Below are 21,574 nucleotides of genomic sequence, written 5' to 3' on the forward strand. Positions count from 1 at the left end.
TTTTGCAGATTGTCAAACCAACTTTTATTTTTGGTGTTTTGGCTGCAGCAGAAACTACATCACCAATTGCTTCATAGGCATGCCTCTACAGATCTTCTCCTGAATCCCAAGTCCCATTTCTGAGAAAGGAAATTATTTCCAGTGCATTTCCTCAATTACTATTTAAAGGTTTTTCACATGTCACTGAAGTTTTGTTTTATTTCTCACTTGAAAAGTAGTTGTGCCCTGTCCTGGAAGTTGCTAAAACAGTCTCACAAACCAATCTCTCTCTCTGAGAGAAAGAGAGAGAGAGAGAGAGAGAGAGAGAGAGAGAGAGAGAGAGAGAGAGAGAGAATATGGGAGACTCATCACATCATCAACCTCAAATGGAAGAGATTTTGACAATGGGCTATAATTACTTCAAAATTATTTTCTGGCTAAGAACAATCACTTTCTTAGATTTTTTAAACCTTTTTTTTTTTTAACAACATTAGGACTAGAAACTATCTTTGCAGGACTCTTTACACACACACACACACACACACACACACACACACACACGAGGAATTTTTATCCCTCGTGGATTTACTGCACATGCAGTTGCTGGAGAAGAGCAGGCAGCACGGAGGCGGGGTTGCCGGGCAGCAGGCTGAGCACACCTCCTGGGTTAGTGCAGCAGCTCAGGTATCCCACCCTGGTGGCAACTTATTCACATCTCTGCTGTCACAAAATGACAAGCTCCTACCTGTAATGAAACTTCAGGGTCACCCAAAGATAGTCAAACCAGAAAACAGTAAGTCTACAAATGCCAGTGACCAGGCATTTCCAGACATACGGAGTTTACTAGGAATTTTATGAGACTTCAAATAACTGGATCTCAGAGTTAGCATTTTACAGAGTTCAATATATTTCTTTCCCATCTGTTAAAGTCTGTAGAGAACAGATTTCATATTTGCTCTAAGAAAGAAATTGGAGACTTAATTCATTGAAATTTATCAGACATCAAATATGAAGACCAACCAGGACATTTGTTAATTTGCTGCTCAGACCTTTACCTTCATTGGCTTTTCCTCTCCTTAGAACATTAATTTTGAATTCAAAAGGATCCATTGAATATCTCTGATGCCAGTTTTATAGTTGCTTTTAAAACAAGTTTTCCATGTTCTTTCCTTATAAATAGCTTTCCCCACGAGAGTTTTCTTTTCAGAGATCAGAGAAAGAATAGGAGTTTAATATGAATTGTAAAGTCACCATATATGTGATGTCTTTGGAAGAATGTCAAGTATATAGAGGTTATGTAAGTCCTGGGGGTTCAGGTCTTTTGTTTCTCTTTGTACCCTTGTGAGGGACAACACCTTTCCTGATCACTTCAGACTGGAGGTGTGGCCAGGGAGAAGATTCAGTAGAGTTATCACCCTCTCTATTCATCAAAGTTTGCTGAAAGGAAAAGGCTTTGCCCGGTAGCATGAATTACGGACTCTAGGGTATTACAGGGACTCTGGACTATCAGTGGAGATCCCTGGATACAAAAGAAAATTAGGTTCAACCTTTAGAACTTTACCCTTGTGTTTTGCCCTTCGAACAACACACACATAAAAAGTAATGATGATTAAATTCTCAACTAATACCCACAAAATTTACCAAAGGTCATTTCTCCTATTTCAAGAAAAAAAACTGTCACCTTTAAAAAAAAGCAATAGATTTTCATTTTTAAATATACATTTTATGGCTATTCCAAAGAGAACATTAAGCTGTGGTATACTTATGAATGCTGCATGCCAGAGGATGGGGTGTGTGTGGGGGGACACAGTACTACCACGGTATTAATTTGGGCAATAGCCAACAACTCCAAAATCTTTATGGCAAAGGTTTATTTCTTGCTCTTGCTATATGTCCCCTCTGAGTCAGAGGGAAGGCTAGTGGGAGGGTGGGGGCTCTAATTTACCTTATTCTCACTCTGGGACTCAGGCTGGTGGAAACTCCATCTTCTGGATATTGCTGGTCCCTGTGGTGGGAAAAGGGAGATAACGATCCCACACCAGCTCTTAAACGCTTCTGCCCAGAAGACACATGTAATTTTATGCACATTTTATTAACCAAAGTCACGTGGACATTGTTTAAGATGTGTTGAGCCTAGAAGGAGAAGAGAACTGGATATCGGTGAACAGCAGTAATGCCTCCTGTAACCGTTTCCATTTCTTACAAGTCTTTCTACTTTCTGAAACATTGACACAGCCAAAGAAAGAACTTGCCTATTAAAATGTTCATGCCGCATCCCCACCCATAGGTCCAGACTCAGGGAGTGCAGCCTGCGCCGTCACACAGGACCCTTCCTCAGAAGGGCTCCACATATGGGCTCTAATGCTTTCTTCGCTCTTGGTTTTGAATTTCTTAATAAGTTTATCTTTGAGCTTGTATTCTTAAATGAAGTTTAATGGGACAATGGAGCATGTATGTGAACAGAGGAAATATACAATACGCATGCCCACTGTTGTTCCTTACTACTTCCTCTGCATATGGCGTTCACAATGTCTCCCGAGCACAGAATTCCAGGGGACCCACAATGAGTGGGAGCTCAGTGAAACTCAAAGCAAATACAAGGTAAGTGTGTTATGTCTACAACTAAATAAACGGGTGCTGACAACTCCAAGAGACTATCAGAACTTGCTCTGAATGCAAAAAAGAAGGCAATAGCCAAAGAAACACCAATCACTGGGCAAGCCAATTATGTCTTTTCTTACTCCTGCTATTTCCCTGTATTTGGTAACCACTATTGCTAAAACAATACAGAAGGATACAGAAGGAAAGGGAAAGATAGGGCAACCCACAGCTCCTCTTCTTTTCAGTCCTTTCTTATTAATCAGCAGAAGGTAGAGAGTGTTGGTAGAGTGTATGCATATGTAGATGTGAAATAAAAACAGCTGAGTTAGTTATTCATATGTGCTGTGTTGCTTCCACTGTGCTTATAAGAAAATACATACACATGCATGAGCTATGAAATACAGATTATATAATTTTAGTGATTTTTTCCATAAGAGTTAAATGCTCTTATATTTGTATTTGAAATACTATTACCCAATATAAAGATGAATGGTAAATTTTTGCTAATAATTTAAAAATTTACTTTTTCTTAGAATGACATAAAACAGCAAATAAAAACACACGACAAATTGAGAGAAAGAAAACAGAAGTAAGGAAGAAATTTTATGTTTTAGTGCCTTTAATGACACTTATTTTTTTACTGCTTTATGAGCAAGGGGCCCTGCATTTTCATTTTGCTCTGGGCCCTGCAAATTACGTAGCTGAAACTACAAGTCTAGAGATGCAAGGTACAGGGAGATTCATTTGCGGTATAAAGTGTGAGCTCAGAGGCATCTTAGAAATAATCTAATCCAATGATTTCCAAATTTCTTTTTAGCAGCAGAACCCATTGTTCGAGGTGAAAATCCAAAATGAAAAACAAAAATGTGAACTGCTTTGGTTCAGAGGGGAGGAAAGGCAGGCTTTGAGCTCTGTCCACCTGACCTCTCTATTCCCAAAAAGGTGACTTTTTGGGTGGGAGGGGGGTTCCTCGAATCTCTGATCCAGAGGAACCCCTAGAAATTCCTCGAGTTCCTCGAATCTCTGATCCAGAGGGGCTCACTGAAGTTAAGCAACATGCCTAAACTACTAATTGCTAATCTGGCTCTCTTTCTTCTGCTCCCTATTGCCACCTAAATCGGCTAGCAATCTGGAAGTATGGGGGGCCATTTGATGGCCCTGGCACATTCGTGATTCATTTTATCTTAACATAGGGATGATAATCTCTACCTCAGGGAATTGTGTTAAGGACTTCCTGAGCTACTGCAACTACTGTGTTTCCCCGAAAATAAGACCTAGCTGGACTATCGGCTCTAATGCATATTTTGGAGCAAAAATTAATAGAAGACTCTGTCTTATTTTACTATAATATAAGACCGGGTCTTCTATTAATTTTCGCTTCAAAAGATGCATTAGAGCCGATGGTCTGGCTAGGTCTTATTTTCGGGGAAACAGGGTAAGTGAATGCTCAATAATTAATAGATGCAATTTTATCATAATTATAATTATTATCCAAATCTAGAGTCCTAACTTCCACAGAAATTAATGGAGGCTAGTAAAACTTTTGTTTTGTTTTGTTTTGTTTTGTTTAACCATTTTTAGAACTTTATTTTTAATTGTGGTAAATTATGTTGAGGAAGAAAATATTTTTTTCTACCCTTATAGGTTCTTTTGGCTAGTTTAATAATTAAACTGACATCCAGCAGATTAACAGGAGGAAAACATGTAATTATGTATGTATGGGGTTCCCTAAGAATATGAGGTTCCAGAACAAGTCAGGCAGTTGGGGTTTATATGCCATCCTGAGCTAATGTATGGGATAAGAATCATTCAGATAAAATAGTCACCTCTGGTAATAGCTCCCTTTCTAGGCCAGGCCCCCTATCAGAACGCTTTAAGTAGTTCAGAGAGAGGTAAACATTTTTCTTGAATCTGCTGGTTCTTGATTGCCTTTAGCTTAAAACAGTCCACATGCCAAAGTGGCACATTTTGGAAAGGTTCCTTCTAAACCCCTTCAATTACACATAACATAAAATTTACCATCTTAAGCATTTCTAAGTGTGCAGTTCAGTAGTGTTAAGTATATGAATATACTATCTATTCAAAAACATTGTTGTGCAACCAATCACCAGATTTTTTTCATCTTGCAAACCTGAAACTATATATCCATTAAACAACAACTCTCCTTTACCCCTCACCCCCCATCCCCACCCCCAGGCCCTGGGAAATACCATTCTACTCTCTATTTCTATGAATGTGACTACTTTACACACCTCATATAAGTGGAATTATTCTAAGCAATAGATAAAAGGAATAAGAAACTACAAACTCTTTGATATATAGTGAAAAATGCATGTGCTTTTCTTGCCACAAAAAGAAATGCAATTCAGAAACTCCAGAAAAAAAGCAGAAACTAGAATTAAAAACAGTACCCCCCCCAAAAAAAAGGCGTGGTCTAAACATGAAGCAAATGGGATAGGTGTAAGTGAAAGACTTTTCACCATATAGCTGATATATCATTTTTGGTTTGGAATCATATGAATATACTATCTATTCAAAAACAGTGTGAAACAAGCTAAAAGGTAGTATGGTTTTGACAAAGAATCCATGAGGACTTCTTACTAGGAACCTTCTCCCTTGAGTAACCCAAAGGACCATGACATTGGAACCATAGTGTAGTATTATAAAAAAGAAAACCTATTAGGTCTTTGTCCCCAGTTCCTGGCACAGAGCTCCTAAAACTCTTGGATTTCCTGAGTAGTAAGAGTGTCTCTTGCTATTCATAATGAGCCCCTTTCAACCAGATCTGAGTTTATGGTAACGATTAATGAAAGGGGAAGGGGGTCCTCTAGATAGCTTCAGGATGGGGGCTGGCCAACAGAAAGACCCAGCCATGATTAGAGAGTTGGAATTTTCAAACACACGCCCTCACCCTGCCACCTTGCTCCACCCCACCTCCACTGTACAACTTCTGGGGAGAGGTAAGAAGCTGGAGATTGAGTTTCATCACTATGGTCAATGACTTATCATATGTAATGGAACTTTCATAAAAACCTCTAAATGATGGTTTTTGGGGAGCTTCTGGGTTAGCGAAAATGTCAAATTGCTGGAAGAGTGCCATTCCTAGGGTGTGCATGAGAGCTCTGTGCCTTTTTTTAACTTCATGCTTGGTTCTATGCATCTCTTCCATTTGGCTGTTCCTGAGTTGTATCTTTTATAGTAAACTGGTACTAGTAAGTAAAGAGCTTTCCTAAGTTCTGTGAGTTGCTCTAGGCAATTATCGAAACTAAGTTGGGGAGGTTACGGTACACTGGGTACTCTATTGGCGACTGGCATCTGGAGCGGGGCAGTCTTGTGGGGCTGAACCCTTAACCTGTGGTGCCTGTGCTAACTCCAGGTACTTAGCGCCCAAGTTAAATGAATTGCTGGACACTCTGTTGGTGTCAGAGAATTAGGAGAATTGGTTAGGAGAATCTCATTGGTCTCCCTACTTCCATCCATGGTCTTCTACAGTCTCTCCTCAGCACGGCAGCCTGAGTGCCCATGATAAAATGCAGTTATACCATGTCACTCAGAATGGCTACACAGATCTACTCAAGCCGCACAAGTATGGTTCTCTCTCTCTCTCTCTGTCTCTCTCTCTCTTTCTCTCATCTCTCTCTTCTCTCCCTGATCACTCCTCTGACTTCATCTCCTATTACTTTCCCTCCACCTCATTAAGCTTCCTTTCAGTTTCTTCAACGAAGTAGGCATATTCCCACCTCAGCACCATTGCACTTCCTACCCCTTCTGCCTCCAGACATCTTCACTGCATTCGGGCCACTGTGGCTGCGTGTATATACATGGGTGCGCTCAGGTAGCTGCCTCTCCCCGTGCCTGCTTTGTGGTCCTCCTTAGAACATATCATCATCTAACATAACATATATATTTTCCTATTCTCCCCCCTTACTGGAAGAAAGGCTTCATGAAGGGTGTTGCTTATTGTATTCGTTTCTATGTTTCTAGTGCCTAGAACAGTGCTTGGCACATAGCGGGAATTCAATAAATATTTATTGACTGAATGAATGAACCAACTGGCAAACCACTGAAGACAATCTGGTTGCAGAACAGAATGTAAACGTTACCCAAACTTGATGATGTTAATCTGATCGATCTTGGCAGAGATAGAAGAATAGAAAGGGGTGGGGAGTAAAGAGGAGGAGGGAAAGGCTGGCCATAATTAACCTCCCAGCAAAACAAGGAAGTCAAGAGATACTGTCTAACCGAACAATAAATGGAGGTCCAAGTCCATTGCCTGAAGTAAAAAAGGCAGCCAGTGGCGAAATGAACGTTGGGAGGAGGGGTGCAGGGGTAGTCGGAAGGGGCAGCGTATATAAATGAGCTGAGTCTCCATCTCACACAGCAGCAAGTCAACAGACAACACATGAGGTTCATGAATCAGAACAGTAGTATAAGCATAATTGAAGGTACAGAGACCACGACCAAAGAAATAAAACCTCTTGGGAGTGGGACTATTTTTCAGCCAGATCCAAATATTACTCTTACAAAATCAAATTTCTGGAGTGCTTCCCTTGAGCACCTTACTGCAGGCCGGGGCTACACTGCGTGTGAGAGGAGACACGGGCCCTGCCTTCGGGGAGCTGAAGTCCAGAGGTACAGGCTGAACAATGACCTCAGAGAAAGAACAGTATGAGGCAGTACATGAAAGGCAGCACGCAGAATGGGCTGAGTGAAGGCTTCAGGCATTTGGGGAGACGTGTAAATTAATCCAGGCCTTCCAGGGTGACTGCAGAGCTGTCGAGCTGAGCTTCCTGCTCCCCAGGCCTGCCTCTCAGGAAACCCAGTGGCTGCCCTGTACCCCTTCTGCATCCCCACCCCATTCCCAGTGAGGTACCAAAGTTGACCTGTACCCAGTACCTTGATAAAATGTATTTGAATCATGGCAGGGACACTCAGAGAGAACCCATACCTAGCAGTGACAGGTGGTGCTTCCAGGGAGAGAGAAAGCTGGAAGGCAAGCTGCTTCTAAGGATAACAGACAATTAACTTCTTTAAATTTTAGATGTCAAAAGGCCAAAAACTTCTCTGCCATGGGTTCATAATGCGGATACTCAAAATTACTGTTATTCAAGGTACAACTACAACTCCTCCTACTGCTCTTAAAGTAGAGGGTGTGGCTTTTTTAAAAAAAAAGGCTCGTGTGTTAAAGACATGTCTCTTCATTTTCTTCCAGTAAAATTAAATCAGATTCTGAACGTGCCTCACAGAGGCAGTGGGTTTGTACCGCAATTGCAGTCAGCATTGGAGACCTCTGTTTTGGCTGGAAAATGTGGTCCTATGAGCTTCAGTGGCTTTCTGCTTCTGTTCCAGGAGCACAGAATCCTTTGCCCAGTGTGGGGACCTGGTGTTCAAGCCCAGTCGACCTAGGGGCACAGCACAGCGCCCCTCTCTGCCTTTCTGATCTTGCTCCCTCTTCAAGGTCAGAGGGATTCTTTGTTCTCTCATTCCTGCATCTCATTCTGGAAGAAATCACTCCCCACCCACCTTGTCTTTTTGCCATTAAAGGCACTTTGCAAAGTCTCTTCAATTCATTTAGGATTTTACAAAAGATGGGAACAGCTCTTGTCTTTGAGCAGCTCCTGCTTTCCACTTTCCTTTCTCTACAAGTTTCCGTTGTCAGTTCTCTTCTCCTCTTTCAGAAATCTCTTGGAAACTCTCATCAGTGGGCAACCTGCCCCTCCCATTCTCTTTGCTTTTATGTTTTTTGTTTTTTTTTTGTAATAGCACATTTTACTTTAATGGGGTTTCTGGGGGGGACAAGAAGCAGACTTGGTACTTATTCCACCAGTAAGAATTTTCACTCTTAAAATGCTTCCTTTGCTCTATAAAAGACTTATAGGCAGGATTCTTTGTGGGCAGTCCTCTGCATGTATGTATAGCATGTCTAATTTCACACACACACACACACACACACACACACACACAGATGTTGAATATTAGAAAGTTGAATCATCTTGTATGTTATGAGGGAAGGTCTGTTTGTAGAAAGCCAAGAAAATATTTAATTTAATGTATCTTTTTTTCAGATAAAATCTTCAAATTATTTCCAGCTTTCATGCCTCTTGTTTAATTTTGTTCTTTCCTTTCAAACACATAAAATATTGGCTTAAGTTCAGTGAACATTAGATTATAGCTAAAAATGCTTTGCTTTTAGCATTCCTAATAATTTCCGTCTTTTTCCATTATGTTGATTTTGAGATCTATGTTTCTTGTCACTTATTTTTTTTCACTTAGCATTTAATTTATAAAATAAGAGCAAAACGCAAAAGAAGTATTCAAATAATTGGAAAACAGTGTTGAACAAGCAAAGACAGAGATTCTGCCAGAACTAAGGCACTGATAGATCCTCAGTGCATACAGAAATGTAAACGCTCATTCATCAGCTAACGAAGAAAGGTTTGAATTCATAATGAAGAAAGGAGGGTTAGGGATATCGATATAATCAAAGGGCAAGATGTATAAAAGTTGAATATCCCCAAATCAAGGAGAGCCTAAATAGACTGAGTCACAGAAGTATTTAAGAATAACCACTTGACGAATATGACAGAGTTTTGAGGAGGTACAAAGAGGAGTAATTGAAAGTATTAAGATATGGAGGAGGAAAAATAATTTTCCTTCTGTCCTTCTAAATTCTTCTGGCTGGTCTAATAATTAAGTTAATATGAGGCGATTAACATGAGAAAATGTTTAGACATGTATCTATGGGGGATCCATAAGAATATGGAACCTGAGGACAAATTAGGCAGTTGAAGCTTTTATGCCATCTTGAGCTAGGAAGAAAGGATGAGCAGTGGAGAAAGGCAATTCACGTGGAGATGGAAAAGCAAATGTTTGGTAAACAAATGTTTGCTGGGCCATCTTTAACAGTGGGGTACATAGAGGACTTTGATCAAACTGGCCTTGCTTGGTTCCTCCCTGTCTATCATACACTAGTCTATATAAAACGATAGTTATCTATGATAATACAGCTCCCTTCCTGGATAAGGTCCTCTATCTGAAATCTTTTAGGCAGTTAGGGGGAAGGTCAAAGGTTTTTCCAGAGTCTTTTGTTTCTTGAAAATAACCAGATTAAAATAATCAATAATCCAAAAGGCATACTTTAGGGTATGTCTCCTCAAAGACATACCTTCCATTAAATGTTTATTGAGAATGAGAAAATACATCTCTGAAATTACAATAGAATTTGCTAAGCACAGGACTTTGCACCTAGTAGGTGCTCAATAAATGTTTGCTGTAACTAATTTGCACCAAAGAAAGATCATTTAGTCTACCCAGAACTTCTGAGGAATTTACCATAAAGTCAGGTCCGCTGACAAATTGCCTCTGTGCTGTAGTGGATCTGATAAAACAGAGAGGCTTCTCCTTCATCCAGACTTTTGCTCCCTCCTAATCCAGGAGAAAACAGAAGTCAAGCCCTCCTTGTTGATTGTTACTGTTATATGTTGATTTTTTCAAAACACTAATTAACTTGAAAGATTTTTGTCTTAGTAAGGGAATGCTCCTCCAGTACCAGCAGGCGCTGCAGGATTAATCCCTTTGCAGATAAGTTTTATATTGGCAAGAATTTACAATGTCAGCTCCAGGCCATGGGTCTGCAGGAACCCTGCATTGTAAGCACCAGTATTTTTGGTGTGGCAGTTCCTGCTCTTATAGCATATATGCACTCCCCCCACCCTGCTTTATTCAGAGTGGCCTTGGACTGCTTCTTCTCAAATAATCTAATATACTAGTATAATGGAAACTTGGTTCCCAAGAAAGGGAAACGTGATAGAGGCATTTAAAGTATTTCAGGCTACACTATCTGTTATTGTTTTGGGTGTCTTTGGTGGGATGAGTTTTTGGAAGGGAATTGTCTTTTAACAAAAAAAAAAAAAAAAGAAAGGAAGAAAGGAAGGAAGAAAGAAAGAAAGAAAGAAGGAAAGAAAGAAAGAAAAAAAGGACCCACCTTTACCTACCAGCACAAAGATTTAACCTATGGTTCTAGAAAAAATGTGGAAAAGGCAAACTCTGGCAACTGAATTAATCTCACTCTCCTAAGGAATATGGATAAAGAGCACACACTTCATTTGTCATTAACTGCTTATTGGACAGGAAAGCCTTACTCTTCTCTTTAGGAAAATATGATAATGAAGACCAAGGATGGAACTTTACCGAAGGATTCACTGTTAGATTTTTATGTAGTGGGAGAGGTTTCTATACAAGGGAGGTGAACCTAGTGATCTCACAAGTCGAAGCAGCTATTATCAGGCATTCAGTACTGTCGTGCAGGGAGGCCTGCCGGGGTCTCTGGTCCCGCTCCCCCCATAAGAATGCAGGACATGGTGAGGCCAAAAAGGAACACCCATGAAACCATAGGTAGGGGAGTCATACCACTATACTCTCGCTGGCGGCTGGGTTGGAGACACAGGAAGCAGGAGCCACACAATTCTCAACCCTCACTGCACCGCTTACAGGCTCAGCCACCATCTTCTTGCTAACCCCCATTCTTTCTCCTCTTCTCTGCTAGCGTAGCCACAGCAGTTATATTAGTGGCCAATGGCTCACTGGTTACAGCTGACGGCCAACTAGCCACAGCTGATGGCCATGCAATCACAGTTGATGGCCATTTACTACCTGAGCCAGCACCTGTCTATGTGAGGCTGAGAGCCTGGAAACTGCTTTTTGGGGTTCTGTCCCCACAAGTAGTGAGTTAAATTTTGAAAAGTTCTTCAACTTTTCAGGAACCCATCCATTATATAAAGTAAGAAGCCTTTTGACCTTCACTTTGTGAGTTTGTTGAGAAAACTGGAGAGACAATACAAAGTACACATCCGACACTGTCCTTAGTGTCCCTGGAATCACGATGAGGGCACAGCTCTTAAAATCCCACAGGGCAGTATTTGCGGCTAGTCTTGTGGCTACACTGTAGTGGGATGATTTGACTTCAACAGACGTCTTGAATTTTCCAGGTGAAGTTTTAACATGATATCATCAGTCTCTCCTGGCCCCCTAGACTAGCACAGAGCTAATACTCAAGATGCCGATAATGATAATAATGATAGTTAAGGCTCATTGAAGATTTACGCTGTGTCGGGCACTATTCTAAGTACTTTACAAGCCTTTTCTCCTTAGTCCTTGTAGCAACTGTATGAGGCAAGTATGTTTTCTTTTTAATCCCATTTTACTTATGAGGAAATTGAGGCTTGGACATATAGATAACTTATTTGTGGATACACAGCTAATAAGTGGTGAAGCAGAGTTCGTACCCAGAGTTTGTACTTTGGCTCCAGTCTTGCAGTTTGGGGCAAACATTGTCTTCTTGTCCATCTTCCCTGAGCGCATATACCTCTCCCTCTTCAAAAGTATAAGATAAGATGAAATAAAATAAACTATCTCCACTGTAGCAGGATGCTATCTATATACATTTCTGAGTATTCTCCTCTTTGCTTTTGTTCCCTTACTGGTACGCAAGGGGAAGTTTTCTTTCCTCAAGTCGCACAGAAGCAGAAACAAAGGCTCAAAGAAGCTGTTGGTCAAAGTGGAGAAATAAAGATTTGGTTGCTGTTTAATGTAGAGGGGTGTTCTGCTCCCACAGACTGGGGAGAGGGGGTAGTCCTGGAGGATGGAAGGTAGGAGGTGGAAGGGAGACTCAGGAGATATGAACAAGCACCCAAAGAACCAGCATGTGGAGGAGTCTTACTTAGTACCAGGCTCTTCTCTCAGTCACCAACCTGTCACCTGTGGCTATGTTGCCTGCATCCAACGGTCTAGACCCAGAGTGAGGGACGTGGACACATTGTGTGGGATGGGGGAATTAATAGAAGATCAAGGTAAGAGTGAACAGAACCAGGTGAGAATTTTCCTGATGAAGGGCAGACGTAAATCATTTTATAGGAGGCATCATTTTACAGGGGCAAAGCTAAAATAGTAAAAGCAGGTGGCTCCTTTTAATAAAACTATGTCTGAAAGAAAAAACACTATGGAAGACCAGGTAAGGATAAAGGTTAACTTTATCTCAGTCAGGTTTGATTTCACATTATCTCAATCAAAAATAACCAAAACCATAACACATGCCCCATCTGACAAGCTGGAAGGCACTTAGAAGGGTGGAGGTAGAAATATCTCCAAACGCTGGCTTCCCCTAATAATGAAGGCCCCAGTCAGCCATGATCCCGATGGAGAAAACTACGGGCTCTTCGCCCATAGAGTTTGGCTCCTCTGTGGGTGAGAACAAAGCAGTTTCTGCCAGTGCCAGAAATAAAAGGGCTTCTGGGCAGGGGCTCCCAGCCACTGCTTGAAGCTTCCTGCTGGCAACCGTATCAACCGGATAGGGAGGAGACCATCTCTGTAAATGGGAGGTTTCAGGGCCTCTGAGGATGGGTTTTGAGCACTGAAAAGATTACACAAAACTCACTTTATTTTTCAAAATGAATATTCAAGTTATTAAGATCATAAAATAAGAAACCTAGTTATTAAACTTTAAATTCTGGTTATCGATTGTAATATTCTGTGTATTGCTCTAGAAAATTTTAATAATCACTCTGAAAGATCCTTTAATTATAATGTTTTATATTATTTATGAACTTAGTAAATTAAATCCCTTTAACTATTTCAAATGTATTTGTATATTTAATGTAGTCTATTCCCTTTGAAGAGCTACAATTTTGACTAATAAGGCTTTCCTAAGACCTAAAGTCTGATAAGTCTAATAATAAATCAAACTCATAAATATGGTGAATTTTATTATTATTATTATTTTGACTGTTGTAATACTGTTAACAAACTTGGGAAAATTCCAAACTAAAATCAGAAGTCTAAATTCATTTTATTTTATGTTATTTATTTATTTAGTTTTTAAAGTGGTGAAAGAACAGTTTATTAGAAGAAAAAGTACACTTCCAAGAGGTAGAAGTGGGCCCAAGCAGAAAGCAGTGGGTCAAGGCCATTATTAGCAGAGAAAGTACACTCCAAAGGGATTGGAGCGGGCCCCAAGCAAAGGCCAGGCTCAAAAAGGCCTAAGATCATTTTACGTTAGAGCCATAATATATATTTTATACATGTTTTACATTAGACCCATGAGATTAATCTGTGAGATAGTCTAAAGCCCCGAAGTGTCTTAAATATGACGAGGACTTAAAACTCCAAAATGTATAGATTATTTCTAATATTTTAATTTGATATGTATCATATCTATGCATATACATAATTATAAATCTCTATTTCTAACCTGCTTAGGAAACAAATATGTCATCCTAAACAATTTTGGATTTCCCTTCCCTGTAAATATTGATGGAGTTGTTCATGGACCAGAGACACTGGCTGAGGTTTGAAGTCTGCAGCTGCAAGTTCCAGGGCAATTTTTCTCATGGCCTCAAATGCCAGTCTGAGCCTGTTTGCATAGTTCTAACTCCAGAATTTAAAGAAGGGTGCGGTCAAGTTACATACTACATAATTCTCCAATCTACCTGGAAAAATCTATTGCATTTTACATTTCTTCAGTTCTTTAAATATTTAAAAAGCTTCCTGGCAAGTCTAAGGATCTTTGAACTTTATGGAATTCTTTTCTTGTTTCCTATCTCCCGGAGCCACACCTTAAATAGATATTTAAATAATATCTGATTGAATTCTGGCTCTATCTCAAGGTTTGGTCTGACTGTGTGGTTATAACTTCTAAGGTCATTCCTGACTACCACCACGAAAAGAAAACAAATGCCAAAGTACAGTTTTATAAAGGCACCAGCAGGAAACAGAGGAGTCCAATGGCTGAAGGAAATAGCATAAGATCTGAAAGTTTAAAAAAAATTTTGGCACACATTACAACTAAACATAATGTGTGATCCTGGATTGGATTTCGGATGGGGGTGATGGGTGGGGGACAAGTGATGGGGGGTTCGAGATTGGGATAAAGAACATTCTTGGGATACTTTGCAAAATTATAATATAAACTATATTCAATAATACTATCAAATCAATGTTAAATTTCTTTAATAAGATAATTTTACTGGGCTTATTTAAGAGAATATCTTTGTTTTTAGGAAATGTACACTGAAGTATTTAGAGGCAAAAGAGCATTAATTATGTCAGTAACTCTCAAATGATTCAGGAAAATAAATGCATACATATGGAGAGTGATGAAGCAAATGTGGCAAAATATTAATAGTTGTTTGATTTTCTCAATTTGTAGTACTGACCTAGAGGATAAGAGCTAATTTTTATTTGATTCTCTATTATTATCTTTAAGATAACTATTTTTAGCAGAGTAAGGCAGGCAGGAATATTTGGATGAAGTATTAATAATTCTGTTACTTGGACACTTAAGCATTAGCTAGACTCACTATCTAGAGATTTTCACCTTTTTTAAAAAAAAACAACAACCCCACAATATCAGGACTCAGTACTTTTAGTGCAGATATAAAATAGGGTTTATTGGGGGCAACCTTAACACAGAGAGAAGGTGCAAAACATTCATTATCCCCAGGCCCTCATCCATTCACAGAGAGGCTTGCTTATGTGGCAAGACTGGACCACACACCCCAGGATGGTTTCCAATAGAGAATCTCTCCCACCCCTGCCAATGCTCTATATATGGGTGTGCCAAAAAAATGTATACAAGTGGACACTTTGGTCAATGTTGCTCAAGCAGTAGTTCACCATAATCAGAAGTATCTGGATGCTGATGGTAACCACTTTGAGCACCTCTTGTAATTGCAGAAGTCAAATGTGACTTGTATTCATCTTTTGTTATCTGTATGTATTGAGTATTATAATTTTAATACAGTTGTCCTTTCCTAAAATGTGTATACATGTTTTTGGCACCCTCTGTATTTATGGGACAAGGGTCAGGGAACATTTATATGAGTGTGTAACAATGGAAGTTCCCTGTGAGAGTAGTGGCCTTGTGAGAAAGGAATTCTAGAGCTCAGCCGTTAATAGGAGTCTGTTCTTCCACTGAGTTAATTCAGACTTGCTGAGTCAGCTGTCTCCTTAGTTACCCAAACAGGGAGGAAGTCAGCCTCCAGGGCTATCTGGATTTGTCTTTGCTCTCGCATTGCCTAGATAAAGAGAGTGTTTCCTGATACCTTTGCCTCTTGTGACAACTAAGCTGAAGTCACTGGATTTTGAATAGAAGTGGTATTTTCCCCATGATGTCTTTCAAAGGAAGTGGCTTGCCCTCGCCTTACTTTTTATCCCTTCACACAGACTGCAATGAAGATGTGGTGGCCACGAACCAGCTTCCACCAGTGGATGAGGACAACGCCCAGAGGATGAAGGAACAACCAGACAGAAAGGGCCTGGGTGGCCAGCATGGCTGACGGAACAGAGCTGCCAACTGCTCTGGACCACCTGCAAGGCCAGACTCACAGGAAAGTGAAATAAGCCGATCTTGTCTAAGTCTCCACTATCTGGTCTCTGTTAAAGCATTCAAATCCATATTCTAACTGATACAATAATGTAAACATTACTGAAAGAAAAGGTTCACAAAACAATATCCATTCTCACAGCATGAGAGGCCCTCCGTTATTTTCTACTCTAATCTATTTCATTTGTAAAAAATGCTGATTCCAGTCTATTAAATTGATTTTGTTACCCATTAATGGGTGGAAATTTGCAGTACAAAAACCACAAAATTGAGCCCCATGAAATTGCTGGTTTTATAGCTCAGAAATGCTCAAATATTAGCAATTTCATATAATTGAATCAAATAGACGTCTATGAATCAAATAGTTACTGCCTGCTTCCAAGTTTATAGTCTCAAATGAACAATAGCAACAAGCGAGTGAATGTGTACACTCAAGTGGTTGTGCATTTACCAGGCATGGACTTGTGCGTGCTGTGCACGTGCAAACACACACGCACACAGGGAATGAGGGGCCTTGGTGTACAAGTGTTCATTATTCTGACCCCTGTATTTACAAGGTTGCTTTGTGAAGCCAAAGTGATCAAAGCATAAAAATATTCACTAATAAAGTGCCACTTATAAAGTTAGTCTCTATTCCAAACATCCTCCCTTTTAACACTGGTAATGTCTAAATACATACTATTTTTTGGTCAGCTCTTTTTTGGTCAGTTTCTCACGCGTTGTTAGATATGTATTTGATGATACATTGCAAATATAATGGAAAATAATTGCAAAGTGGCAACTCTTACAGAAGATCCAGATCTTCATCAAATAAAAAAATGTGAAAAAGAACTACTTGAACCACATGCAAAGTCATTGTCAGAGTTAGAGCAAGTAACAATTGGTAAAATCCACAAAGTTGATAACACAATGAGCCTTACGAAATATAAGAGGAGTCCTTGGAACACTACTAAGGAATAAAAAGAAATGAGCTACAGATACACGCAACAACATGGATGGAGCTCAAAATACATTATGTTCAATGAAAAAAGCCAGGTGCGCGCGCACACACACACACACACACACACACACAAAGCTATATACTGTATGAATCCATTTATTTGCAATTCTAGAATAGGAAAAACTAATCTAAGGTGACAGAAATAAGATCAGTGATTGCTTGGGGAGGGATTGCTGACTGGGAAGGTGCATGAAGGAGCTTTCTGGGGTGATAGAAATGTCCTGTCTTGATATGAATTCCTAAAACTAATTGTGCACTTGAGATCTGAACATTTCACCATATATAAATTATATCTCAATTGAAATTTATTTCTTCTTGTATATTGAGAGAGAGAGAGAGAGAGAGAGAGAAGTATTTGGGGACAATTGATAAAGCCTCAGATATTTTTGCAAAAGATTACCCTTTTTATGGTCATACTGCAAAAGTGAAATAAGAATCGGTCTAAGTTATATCATACTGTCAAACAATTTTGTCAGAAAAATTATACATCCTCCCAAATAAGATACACTTGGTTCATTCTTTACTCTAAGAACTATACTAGTTGCAATTATAAACCACATTTTGTGAAATGTACATTAAAATATTCCTATAATTTTTATTTCTCTTTTTAAAGACAAATTCTCAATCAAAATTCTCACTTTAATATTCATTCATTCAACAGGTATTTATTGAGAGCTTCCCATGTACCCGGCACGGTTCTAAGTGCTTGGGATACAGCAGTGAACAAAATGAACAAGGATCCCTGCCCCTGTGGAGTGTATGTTCTCACAGGGATACAAGCAACACACAATCAATAAATAAAGTAAGAAGACGGAGACAATGAGGGGAAACAGCTAGAGCTAAAGCCCTGAGATGGGAGCGTGCCTGACATATTCAAGAGACAGCAAGGAGGCCAGTGCAGCTGGAGCAGAGAGAGCTGCGAGGGGTGGGCTCTGAGGAGGCCCAGGGGCCAGATCGTATGAGAGTCTGTTGGTGTTTTCCAGGTATGGGTTCCTCAGACTTCCTGTCTAATTACTCTTAGTAGGGGATTCTGTGCACGTGTGTGTGGTACATGTAAATTCCTTTCACTCCATTCTAGAAGTATTTACCGGGTTGTGCGGCAGTCATCTGAAAGCAAAATGTCCAAAACAACTCTACCTCTCAGAACAACCTCTCCTCCCATGTTTTCTGTCTCCATTAAGAGCATAAACTTCCAACCAACTAATGAAGCTGGAAACCCTAGTCATTTCCCTTCCTTCTCTCTCATGCCCCCAAATCCTACCAATTCTACGCACACAGGCTCTTGAATTCACTTCGTCCCATTTTCTCCATCTCCACCGCCTCATCTCCTGCCTGACCTCTTGCAACAACCACCTTCAAGCTCTCCATTCCAGTCTGGTCCCGCTCAGCTGCCAGACAACCTCTCTCAAGCCTAAATCTAATTTTATAAGTCTCCTGCTTACAATCTTTTGGTGGTACCCCACTGGCCACAGGATAAAGCCCTCGCTTATTAGGGGGGCTCACAAGCCCTTCTCCATCAGACTCTCATTCAGCCCCCTACCCCCTTCTAGTCTCATCACCACCCTTAGCTCCGGCCACCGCAGACATCTCACCATCACCAAGACACACCTTGCATTTTCATGCCTTTGTAGATGCTATTTCTAAATCTTGAAATACTTTCCCTCAGCCTGTGATCATTTGTGCATCCTTTAAGTTTACGCTCAAGGGAGCTCCACTGTGACTGCTCTCCCTGACCTTCCCAGTCAGTTAGGCTCTGCTCCCTCCAAGCTCCCAGCACACGCACACACACCTCTGGCCTTGGCCTTATAATTAGGAGTGAACCGCATTTTACCAGAGTGCCCTCATCTGCTAGCACAGGTTTCCAGCCTCTTACTACCTCTCTGCATGTTCCTACCACACCACGCCCACACTTCTAGTTCCCCCCAGGAGCTCTAACATAACCAGTCAGGTCCAGCCAGTGATACCACGGGTCTGAGGGTTGTTTCATTCCACTTTTTCTGCTGCAATGAGTACAATCCTCCCATGAGTATGACCATGTAGGTGTGGGGTGGCAGAATTGGGACTTGAACCAATCCCCAAGTCCTGAGTTCTACATGCTAACCCCTCCCCAGGCATATGTAGCTCTATATGTATGTGTACATTTATGTATATTTAAAGTTCAAAAAAAAACCTTAAACTATATAGACTGCACAGATATGTATAAATATACACTTATATGTCCTAGAGCTATTTTATTATACCTCTATTATTATAGCTCTATTATATTATATTATATTAGCTTATATTAATATATGCACATACCCACTCATATATAACATGAATGTTTCATCCTCAGGAGGTTCTTTATACATGACAAGCTTTTTGCCAACAGGTATTTATAGATCTGGACATCATTGCAGACATATGGAACTATATCTATTGCTGTATGTATATACTATAAGTAGTTTTAGGCGCTTAGTAGCTACTATTAATCAGGGACTAATCCACTTAGGTGCATAAGTACGTGCACAGTTTTAGAGTTTCAGTAAGAACTGATAATCTAAAAATTGCCAGTCATGCTATCTCTAGTCACCCAGTCCTCAAGCGAAAGTCCCTTCTCAAACAAATGGTGTATTTGTCTCCCTAATGACAGAGAGTGTCATTGTCTCAGCAGACTCATGTCCCCTATTTAGCTCCTCTCTTTGAATTGGTGACAGCCGTGCACCAGTGGGGAGACCCCTTGCATGTTTCCCCTGGGGTCCTAGGAGACGAGAGGCTGTGCTGAGTGCCGGGCCAGTTCCCTTCAGGCTTTAGGGTCCAGGAGGGGAGTGCGGGAGGGGCCAGCGGCCTGAGGCGCCTCCTCACACCTCCATTTCTGCTGTTGTCAGAGAGCTTCCTGGCTTCCTTTTGTGATCAGCCAGTCCTGGAAAGGCTGCAGCAGATGGCTAATTACCATAATGCGCAGAGCTTTTGAGGGTCCTGGGTGCAAACCCAGGCGTGACCAAGCCAAGAGCAGCTGCATCTAACGTGGCATGTGGAGCCAACATTAGGCTTTACCCACACACCCATTCTGACCTTTCCAATGGGAAACTGATGGCACAGTTCAGAACAGATGGCCAAGAGAAACACGAGGGAAAAGCCCTCCTGACCAGCTGTAGTGTCCCTTTTCCAGCCTCCTAGCCTAACAGCTCAGAGCCGACATGAAGCTCATTTATCCCCATTGTGTTCTTCTCTCATGATGTTTATTCTCAGGGCAAGCACAAACCCTGATAGTTCCGTTCTTAGTAGTGCTTACTGTTGGGAAACTTGGTTTCTAAACCAAATGATGCTTATAGCAATTTGGATCTGTCAGACTCTGCCTGGTTTCTACCTTTGGCAAGCATTTCTCCCCATAGGCAAGCATCAGAACCCCTACTAGTTTATTTAGCCTTCCCTGGTCACTGGAATCCATCCTGAACTTGGAGGGATGTAAGAATCTCTTGCCCAAACTCAGGCTTCAACATTAAATCATACTAGCTACTTATCCTGTATTGACCTTGAATGTTTAGAGCTGAAAAAGAAATATATTATTGTAGCAGAGTGAAACAAATATTTTTAAAATCAGGATTTTTCTTCAAAATGGCACAACATTTTCGCTTAGGAAAACCACTTGGTATTAGTGTGGGGGTGGGGGCTAGGTAAAATGACAAAGCAGGCCTACATACTATGTCTACAAATTTGAAGTTATAAATTAAGTTGACAAATGGTTAAATAAAATGTGTTCCACTCTCCTAACTTGACAAGTATAGTCTTTCTTAATGATCTGGAGGGCCAAGTTTGAATTTGGACTTCATGGACGCCTCAGAGTTCTGAACCAGAACGTAGTACGTTAGGGAGAGCTGGGCCCCAGCCCTGGCTCCTGCCCCCTGAACCAGTCCCCTTCCCTGGCCTTTCTTCCTACTCCAATTCCATCCCACATAGAGGGAGCCTCTGGCACAGATGTGAGGACACCCCTGCCTTCACAGCCAAGCTCTGAACATACTCCGGCTCACAGCTGACAGAGACCATATGGCCATAAAGCCTAAAATATTTACTATCTCATCTAGAAGGCAGGAAGGAGGGCAAACTCTGGGCAGGTATGTGCCCTTGGCCAACTAGACACCTCAGGCTATAGGTCGGGGACAAGCTCCTCTAAAGCACAGTCCCCTGCGCTGGCGCCCCTCTTATCTGGGTCTAAGAGCAATGCTGTTTCTGGAAGACCCATGTGGTGAAAAAAGCATCTCACATCCCAAGGGCATGGGAAATTAATAGGAATTTGGGAGTCAGAGAGTAGAGAAGGGAGGGGACTGAGCAATGTGTCAGAGCAGTGAAGAACTTTTAAAGTCAGGGATGACACTTTTTTACCATAAGTTTGTGCCCTGCTGCAACATAACCTCACCACTCCCGCCCTTCGCTAAAGTCTGCCCTACGCCATGGCCTTGTACGACTCAGTGGTGGGGCATGGTAGTGAAGGTGGGGTAGAGGTGAGGGAATCCAGGATAGGCGCTTGTTCCAAGTCTCGGCCTATATTGTCACGGAGGCAACATGTATGGATTTTAAAATGATCTCCACGCAATTAATTCTGCAGATGCAGGAAAAGAGAACTAAAATTGATGAGG

General features: G+C 40.9%; 1 long non-coding RNA gene across 1 annotated transcript in view; it reads right to left on the reverse strand.

The window, feature by feature from the left end:
* LOC109456352 (uncharacterized) overlaps positions 1 to 21,574 on the reverse strand; it is a 282,160-nt gene that overhangs the window by 167,546 nt on the left and 93,040 nt on the right. The window contains exon 4 of the long non-coding RNA XR_012496351.1: positions 1,925 to 1,984. This is a non-coding gene — a long non-coding RNA (uncharacterized LOC109456352). The remainder of the gene's footprint in view (positions 1 to 1,924; positions 1,985 to 21,574) is intronic.

Source organism: Rhinolophus sinicus, linkage group LG05 (assembly GCF_036562045.2).
Source record: "Rhinolophus sinicus isolate RSC01 linkage group LG05, ASM3656204v1, whole genome shotgun sequence".
Lineage (NCBI taxonomy): Eukaryota > Metazoa > Chordata > Mammalia > Chiroptera > Rhinolophidae > Rhinolophus > Rhinolophus sinicus.